Genomic DNA, 10,391 nt, shown 5'->3' on the forward strand with positions numbered 1-10,391 from the left:
TGTCTCTCTTTCTGTCTTTATCTCTCTGTATTTCTGTCTCTCTCTGTCTCTGTCTCTCTCATTGCTCCATCAGCTTCTCTGCTTCAAGGCTCTGGCATCTCAGCTCTGGATCTGTTAGAAGCAACAAAAGCTGTGCTTCCCTGCTGCATTGCGTCTTACTTTCTTGAAAATGAATCTTAGTCAGTTATAAGGTTTAATAGATTTATGTGTTCTGTAGCTTGTCAAAATAATGGGTGTTTCCCAGCATTTTCAAACAGAATGCTACGTGACAGGAGAGTTGGTACCTTCTAGAACATTCAGAGCAGGTCGGAGGAGGGGGCAGGATTCAGATTTATGAACATCTTTACTCGCTGTGCTCATAGTTTATCTTTGAAAACTCCCCACCCCTTTTCCCCCAAAGGGCCCCATTGACTGTCACAAACAATATCTGTTATTTCAGAACCCTGCGAGGCTTTACATTAGGACACATAGAAAGAGTTGTCAAATACAGATGAAGGGCCTTTTGGCAAAAATAGTGCTCTTAAAATGTTTACCTTCTCATACCTAATGGTTTTAGATCATATCTCATTAGCCTAGGAGGCCATTATATAAAGCACAATTAAGATCTCCTTGACATTTTCTATGAGCCCCAATTCAGCTTTCCTAATGGATAGAGAGCTGAGCTGCATTTTTGTACTATACAATGCTGGAAATGCTGTTTAAAATAATGCAGGCTACCCAGGGTGAACTTGGAGTAATTAGACAGAACGTCAACAGCTTCTTCACTATGTCCTGGGCTGATTGCTCTCTCTAAAGCCCTTCTGAGCCTTGGGGGAAAGTGCACCTCGGCTTGTAGGCTCCTGCCTTGGAAAGCTTCTCTATTCAAAACCCTGGCCTCCAAAATAAGCCCTCCCTACCTTGGGCCAGATTCCTTTTAGAGAGCTTATTTCTCCTTGGGGTGTACCAGCTGGTGGAGTGGGGAAGGGAGGAAGACTGCATGCTCTATTATAGACTGCTTTATACATTATCATAGAGGGAAATAGCTTGTGCTCGACGCTGAAGTTTTGCCTGGGCAAAACTACACACCATCATTTCCCCATAGTGACTAGTGCTTTACCTCTGCCTCATTGTGATAACCCATTGTAAGCTACTTGAGGGCAGGCACTGTGTCTTTTTTTCCCCTTCAAAAGTATTGAAAGGATTGAAATTGAGGATTCAAAGATTGAATCCTCAGCTCTTACTTCAGGGCCTAGAACCTCAGTAAAAAGCTTAATAAATGTATATTGATTGACAGACTTTGACACTTTCCTACAGGTCATAAGAACCTGATGAGGTGCTTGGGTGCTTGCCCTTGGACCCCAATTCCAAGATCACATTTCTCCCTAGCTTCAAAACACTATCCCTGATAGTATTCTCCCTAGCCCAAGCACCCTATGCCTAGCAATAACTGATGAGTGGGTCCCAATAAGACAAATTATGTTCCCCTGCAATTACTCATGAGTAGGCCCCAGTAAAAAAAGTTATCTTTCTGCATCACAAGAACAAGCTGATCTCTGAACAAATTCTCTTGTAACCAAAGAATTATCATGTATTGATCCCCAAAGTTATCGGATTCAATCCAGAGGTAAAGCTATAGACATCAACTCTCACAGCTATCTTGCTATAGACCAAAAACACACCCCTGAGAAATCTCTTCCCCTGGTTTCCAGTAGGGAATGACATCTGTGACCAAGGTTGAAAGTTATCACCTAATTAGCATATCTGCCAGATAATCCACTACTTCTCCTGTATAAGCTTTAGCATCATTCCTGTTAAGTTGCAAGTTCCCTAAGGAATAGTAGTTACTTAAGGATCTATGCCCACTATACTGGCATTACAATAAACCTTTGCCACCTTGACTTAAAAAATGCTTGAGTCCATGAATTCATTGCAGGTGACCCTCTCTTGTACTTTAGTCTTTGAGGGGTCCCTGAACTTCTCAAACCACATCAAAACCGCATTAATATAGCACATAAAGTTCAACAAAAGATAGGAAGCACAAATGTCTTCCATTTTGCCAGGTGAGGAATCTTGTAATTCAGAGATGTTAATTTACTGACCCATAGTTACATTGCTAATTTAGTATTAGAAGGGGTAGAATTAAAGCTCCTGAAGGGCAAAGAGGTGGTTCATTTTTTTCTTATTTTTTTCTCAATTACATATAAAAAAACTAACATTCTTTTTTTTTAATTTTGTGCTCCAATTTTTTTCCCTCCCTTCCCCCTTCCTTGAGAAGGCAAGTAATTTGATACAGATTATATATGGCAAGCAAAACATATTTCCATGCTATACATGTTGCAAAAAAAAACATACACAAAAAACCCCAAGAAAAATAAAGAAAATTTTAAAAAATATGCTTTGATCTGCATTCAGACTCCATCAGTTCTTTCTCTGGAGGTAGATAGCATTTTTCATAAGTTCTTCAGAATTGTCTTGGATCATTGTATTACTGAGAATAACTAAGTCATTCATACTTGATCAAATATTACTGTGTACAATGTTCTCTTGGTTCTACTCACTTCACTTTGCATCAGTTCACATAGGACTTCCCAGGTTTTTCTAAAACCTGCTCATCATTCCTTATAGAATGGTAATATTCCATCACAATCATATACCATAGCTTACTGAACCATTCCCCAACTGATGGACATTCCCTCAATTTCCAGTTCTTTGCCACAACAAAAAGAGCTGCTATACATATTTTTGTATATATGAGTCCTTTCCCTTTTTCTTTGATCCCTTTAGGACACACACCTAATGGTGGTTTTACTTGGTCAAAGGGTATGAAGTATTATATTCCTTTGGATATAGTTCCAAATTGCTCTCCAGCATGTCTGGATCAGTTCACAACTCCAAAAATACATTAGTGTCCCAATTTTTCACATCTCCGACATTTGTTAGGTGATACTTCATTTTTGTATTTTGTATCTCTAACATAATACTTGCCACATAGTAGGAACTCAAGTACTTGCTGATTGTTGATTGGTTAATCAGTCTATTTGTGGATCAGGGACATCTTTCCACTCCTGGAAATTCTGAGGGAGAGGATCATAGATAACCCTTTTCTTTAAGCAAGATTGGAGAGTCTTCAAGTTCATTATTCTTCCCCCCTTTCTTTTCTTTTGTTCCCATTCCTAACCCCACCCTGATCAATAGGTTTATGATAAAGTTGACCTTTCAATCAATCAAAAAGCATTTATTAAGCACCTACTATGCGCCAGGTCTTGTATTATGTGGTGGCAATACAAATATAAAAACTGAACAATCCTTCCCTCAAGGAAGTGATATTTATTCTTTGATTTGCATTAGAGAAGTGAGCTGAATGTTAATTATATATAGGTTTTAAAAAGAGCACATTATAATGCTTTCTACTCACTCACTTCAAAGGCATGTGAACAGGATTAATGAAATAATAGATTCTTTGTCATTTTTCTCAGGTACACGTTCATTCACTTTGCTTCTGACTGTCCTTTGCAGTTAGCAGGACAAGTATTATTATCTCCATTTTACAAATTAAAAAACTGAGATTTAGATGAAGTCACTTGCCAAGGACCACATAGTTCCCTTGTAGTATGAAAGAGTTAATGTACTTTCTAAAGATGCAAATTGTCTGGATTACTGACTTTGAATGAAGGCAGCTTACAGCAGCATTCTGATATTTCAGCACTGTCTGATCCCCAGATAGTCAGGCTAGAGAAATTTTCCCTGTCTGTACATTAATTAAGCAATTGGGACAATGAATTAAAAATTTCGAGCTCAAGGGAGCCCCTAATTACATGATAGATGTAGTATCTTAAGCAATATTCTAGTGGTATCAGAGTGAATGTGTTTTCACAAACTGCCCATCCCTCTTTGGAGAAACAGATCCATCTGGACACAGACTCAGCATTATCATCTATCAACATTGTAGAACTGGGGAGGATGGGCAGTGGTGGGGCATATGAGTTGCTGCTCAGGGCCTTGGCCTTCAGGAGGTGCTAAATTAAGCCAAGGGAAGTAACAGACCACAGATCAAAGAGCTACCCCTTGCCTGGTGCCCAAGTAACTTAGCGCCATGGGAATAAATCTGTCAATAATACTACTGTTGCACTTATTTTCAGAAGGGAGGCACAATACCAGAATTACATGGATCAGATATTCTCTTTACATTATCTATCATTTTTCTGACTTACTTGACCGGTTAAAGAACAGGTTTGGTCCCGTCACTGGATTTATTCAAGGTTAAATTGTGAAAGGATTTTTAAGCCTCCCCATTCATCTGGATGTGCTCCACCTACCTGCCCTTCATTGAGATTGAACAAAATTTATCATGTGTCCTTTTTTGTTGTTTTTTTTTTTAATTTCTGATTACAAATCTCTTTGGGTTTGTGTAAGGCAAGTGCCAGATTTTTTTTTTTATTCTCTTTGCCACTGAGTTATATTTTTCTGACATGCTTCATATAAACACTTCACTGTGAGTCATTTGTTATAAAAGGTTCATAAATTTTAATAATTGTGTTGGCTTGAGAAACTATTAATAACTCTCCCTTAATATTTCCAGAGGGGTCATCTTTGTATAGGGAGGAAATTGAATTTGTGATTATTTTATTTTACTTTATTTTGCTTCATTCTTTGGTAGTAAAGCCTTTTTCCTCCCCCTTTTTGATTTTTACTTATTTCCTGCTGCCACTGGTTTGGATGAACTCTAAGTCTTTGGACTTCAAGAACCAATTTTTCCTCTATGACTTCATACAATTTCTCTTAATATGAAGATAATGGTAGAGTCAAACATCAGAGATGGTAAAGTGAAGACCTTAGCCCTATGGCAAACCAGGAAAAAAAATAAAACTCTGCCTCTGATTCACACACTTGCCCATGTAAGATGAATTAATGATTTCAGGCACTAGGGGAGGTGAATTATAGCCCTGGTAACTTGAAAGAATCAATTATTTCATAGATGTCAGGTCTCCAGAGAGATGATTTATTCCCTGTCATTTGGGCCCTAAAAGAGCCAGGCAAAAGTTACCAAGGAACAGACAGATCTGTATTTATGGGAAGATAAGAGGTAAGACTGGAGAAAAATAGGACTGATTTTGTTAGATTGTAAACAAGTAGAATGTAAGACCTATCACTTTGCTTTCCCATGACTAATTTTTTTGCTTATCATTTTCCTTTCTTTGCAAACCTGTCCTGAATTTAGAACATAGTGTCCTGATTGGTAAGAGTAGATGACAGGCAGATATAGGGACCAATGGTCAAAGTGATCAGACAAAGACCTGTAGAGTGCATGCAGTAAGAGTGATTCCCTTCTCTTTTAATGACCTGAAAATGTCTCTTATCTCTACTGCAGAGTCTGAGGGAGGTGGGGATAGTAGATTGGTTTATCACTTAACAGGTGTGGATCATCTTTATTAGTATTTTTGGGCCAGGTCTGTGATTTCATCCATGCAGAGAACCCCTAGTGAGGAAATTCTCTCCACCAACGAACACTGGAAAAAATTCTACAATTTGGAGTCTCAGAAAGTTACGTGGGGCACTGAGGAATTAAGTAACTTGCCATGGTCACACCACCAGGAAGTGTCAAAGGCCTTTGTTGAGTCTGGGCCTTCCTGACTCTGAGGCTAACTATCCATTGTACTTCTGCTGCCTTCATTGAATATTTATGCATAATCAGCAATATATTGATATTTAGGTCCACATGGGTCCATCGAGGGTTACATCCCCACTCAAAGGAAAGATAATTCAACAATCTTTGGAGTGAAAAATTTGCATGAAGATTGGGAAAGATTAGATTAGACACAAAGAAGGCATGAGATGTTGAATCTCTAAAATTGTGATATTTCCTGAGAGCATACCTCTGGGACTCTTTGTCCTAATATAGATGCACATATCCTTTAAATAAGTAAGTGTAGTTACAGTACCTGAGTAGGTGAAGCAACTTGTCTGTCTTCATTTAAGGAGGTCCCTTTTCAGAACAAAAGAGATTTATTGTTGCTTCAGCAGATAATGAAAAACTGAGGGCTATGGGGACCAAAGGCACAAGTAAGAGTGTGATGCAAGGAAGGCCTGCCTACCTAAAGCACACTACAAGTGCGAGGCATTTTCCTTATATCAACACAATTGTGAGTGCTCAGAAACTATGGAAAGCAAGGACTTTATTTTACTCATTATAGATGGGACCAGTGGTGCATATTTTTATGTGTTACAGAAATGTTCTAAGAATGAACTTGAGATGACTTTAGAGAGAGAAAAAGAAATAGACACACACTTGGTTGGAATTTTTACAGCTATTATGAAATATGAAGAGGGTGATATGTAGGTCATTGTTTTGTGTTTCTTGTTTTTATCTATAGTAGACTGAGTCCAATTTTAAAAGTGTATAATGAGATTATTTGTGTTTGAGTTTTTGTCGTTAGTGTATTTCTTGGCCATTTTTATTCAGTATGGGGTCATCCAAATGGACCTTTGTTTGATTTTGCTTTTTTTTTTTCATCAATCAACTGGAAAATATTTATTCAGCTCCTATTGCAATGTTCAGCACTGCTGGGGAGTTAAATGAATATGTGATACAGTACCTATCCACTCAAAGCCACAGAATGTTCAGGGAGACAAAACTCATAAACATGAAACAATAATTCCTATTTATATAGCACTTTAAGCTTACAAAATGCTTTACTTATGACAAATTGGTGAGGTTAGTAGTGCAAGCATAATCATTTCAACTTTACAGATGAGTATATTGACCTTCATCAAACTAAAGTGACTTACCCAGGGTAGACCAGAAAGTGCTGAAGACAAGATTTGAACTCAGGGTTCTCTGGACTTCATGTCTAGTACTGTGTGTACAAACTAACAATGAAGTGCTAAATCACTCACTTTGTTGGATGTATTTAGGCAGTTGCCATGTCTTGCTGTTTCTCCACACTAGCATATACCCTGATCTCTGCTGTTCTATACTCAACAAAACCAAGTTTAGGACCGCCTTACTTCTCTCCTGGACTATTGCAACACAATCTCTCTACTTCTCTCCAAACTATCCTCCACACAGCATTCAAAGTGACACATTCCTTAGAAAAAATTGACCATGTTACTCTATCCAGTCAAGTCAAACACTATGTGCTTCTATGTGTTAGGCTCTATTCTAAGTACTGGGGATACAAAAAAAAGAGAAAAAAAAAGTCCTTGCTCTCACTGAGTGTATGGTCTAAAGGGGGAGACACCATGAAAACAATTATGTACAAACAAGATATATACAGGATGAAACAGGGATTATCAATAAATGGAAGGAACTAACATAAAAGGGAATAGGGAAATGCTTCCTGTAGAAAGGAAGATTTTAGCTGGGGCTTAAAGGAAGCCAGGGAAGAGACAGGAGAACAGAGTAGAAAAGAGAATTCCAGGCATGTGGGACAACCAGTGAAAAAGCCCAGAGGCAGGAGATGGAGTGTCTTGTTTGAGGAACAGCAAAGAGACTGATGTCACTGGATTGCAGAGTATGTGGAGGGTGGGGGATGGGGTTTGTAAGATGTTAGGAGACTGGAAAGTACAGCTTTGGATGCCAAAAAGTTGTTTTTGATCTTGAAGGTGATAGGGAGCTATTGGGATTTGTCAAAGGGGATAGGAATTGGGGGAGAAGGGTGACACAGCCAGATATGTGCTTTAAGAAGATTAATTTGACAGCTGAATGGAGGATGGAATGGAGTGGGGAGAGATTTGACAACTCTCCTATCCTCTACTCATCTGTCAAATTAATCTCCACAATATAATTTCCATCAGTCTTATTTCACATGACTCCTCTTTTCTCATTCTTCTTTCTTATCAAACTAGACTGCTAGCTATTCCTCACAGTTCTTCCATCTCCCACTTTAGCCACTTTGCCTAGTTGAACTCCCTGTCTGGAATTAGCTCCCTCCTCACCTCTGCTTCTTGTTCTTTTCAAAGCTGTATTTGTGTTCTACCTCTCATGAGAGGCCTTTACTGATTTTCTAAGTCTTCAGTATTACTTTTTCATTATTTGTGCTCTCTCTCTCTCTCTGTATATATATATATATATATATATATATATTTTATATTTATAAAATTGTATTTGTATTTTGTTTATTGTATAAACAAAATTATTGTATTATAATTATATATAATTATATAATTATAAACAATTGTATTTATAAAATATTATATGTATATATAGTATATATGCTTTATTATTTCATAGAAGAATAGATTTAGAGTTGTAAAGTGCCATTGAGTATAACCCACCATATTACAAATGGGGAACATGAATTACAGAAAGGTTATTGACTTGCCTAGGTTAACCAGTCAAAAAGTGGTAGCAAGCACATTTGAACCCTTCTTCCTAACTCCAAATCTAGCCTGTATCTATTATTCCATACTGCCTCCATATTAGAAAAACCTTATTTTGGAATAGGTTTCTTTCTATGTGTATCTCTTTATACACCATCTCATGACTCTGGATGTTTTCTCTTGGCATCCACTATACCTGGAACACTCTCTTTTCTTATCTCCTAACTGCCCTGTCTTCTTTCAAGCCTTAGTTAAAATCCTACCTTCTGTAAGAAACCTACCCTGATCCCTCTTAATTCTACTGCCTTCCCTCTGCTGGTTATTTTTTTTTTAAGAAATTGGGGTTAAGTAACTTGCTCAAGGTTACACAGACAGTTATTTTTGTGTGGGTGTTAAGTATCTGAGCCCGGAACTGATCCCAGGTCTCCTGACTCTGAGGCAGGCACTATTACTCACCCTGGCCTCCCCAAATCTATTTTTTTTTGCCTTTTTGGAGGGCAATTGGGGTTAAGTAACTTGCCCAAGGTTACACGGCTAGTTTTTTCTGTGGGTGTTTAAGTGTCTGAGGCCGGAACCGAACTCAGGTCCTCCTGACTCTGGGGTCTGCACTTTACTCACCACCTAGCCAACCCCCTCTGCTGTTTTTTCTGATATTGCATATACATGTTTGTATATATACATACATATATGCATATACACACACAAATACACATATGTGGTCTGTACATAGTTGTTTGCATGTCGTCTCCCCAATTATATTGTAAGCTCCTTGAGAACAGGGTCCATCTTTTGCCTCTCTCTGTATTCCTAGTGCTCAGTCCAATGCCTGGCACAAAGTAAATTCTTAATAAATACCTGTTGACTGACTAACTTTATCTTTTAGTTTTACTTAAAATATCCCAGAGGCTCTTTGACCATCTTATACTCAGAATTCCTAAGTATAATCCTGTCTCTACTCTACCCACTATTTGGCCAAAGATAGGCACTTAGAGATTTAAAAGGTTCCCTCTTCCATGTTGGACTTGGGAAGAGGAGATTGTCCCTACCTAGATAAAGACCCAAAGACTACTAAATTTGACTTCTGACCCCCGTGTACCTCATGAAATCAGGAAAAACTGAGAGGAACATCATTGCTAACATGAGGAGACAATATTCTTTCCTACATAAAAGGAAAGACTAAAGTTCCACCTTTGGGGCTTTTAAGAACTTTGAGATCCTGACTCCCATCCCTTAGTCCTCACACTGGGAGGAAACACCATCTTGCCAAAGGGAGGGGAATTAGTATTTATTAAGCACCCATTATATGCCAAGCTCTGTGCTAAGCATTTTACAAAAATTATCTCATTTATCAATATCCTCTCAAAGCCTGAGTCTTGCCCCATCATGGCACTTGCAGACTTCAAGGAACATGCGCCAAATGGAAGTGCTCAAGAACTTATTCTTCAGCTTTTTGAGACCAACAACAGTTCCCTACATTCCCAAATTTCATCTCCATAAATGTGGCCTCAGATGTGTAAGTTTTGCATCTGGCTTATTCTTTGTTCTGTTTTGTTTTGTTTGATGGGGTTGTCAACTTACCACATAAGACTCTCATTCAGCAAGTTTGCTGTTAAGATGTGGAGGAGACAAATAAGCATCCTCAGACCCTGATTCATCTGTCTATGATCACAATACTAATGGATTGCCAATACTACCTTATATTTATTGCCTGTAAACATCACCACACCCAACCAAGTATAATTATAAGTAGATGACCCTTGGCTAGCAGCATGCATTTCTTCACCCTTGTGTCCCAACTTTCTTACTGTAATATCTTCATATTGACACAAGTTTCATGCCCAAATCCAGGTTCCCTTATTCTTTTTACTTCTGACATTGCTGGTACACTGTTAAAAATCATGTTCTTTTTATATATTTTCACTTAATTTTATTCAGAAGATATCTGCATATGGCTTTCTGAATTGTACTATACTTACAATAATGAATGTCTGAGGGAATAATGCTAAAAAGGAAAAGCTGAGCTTACAAGGGATCTAAGACTTCTTCCTTTACTTTCAAGGCACCTGTACAGAGGGCCAGAATCAGGAGGCAAT

The sequence above is a fragment of the Petaurus breviceps genome, unplaced genomic scaffold (assembly GCF_028583685.1).
Source record: "Petaurus breviceps papuanus isolate PSGF00001 unplaced genomic scaffold, PetGlider_PUasm1.0 90730, whole genome shotgun sequence".
NCBI classification, from domain to species: domain Eukaryota; kingdom Metazoa; phylum Chordata; class Mammalia; order Diprotodontia; family Petauridae; genus Petaurus; species Petaurus breviceps.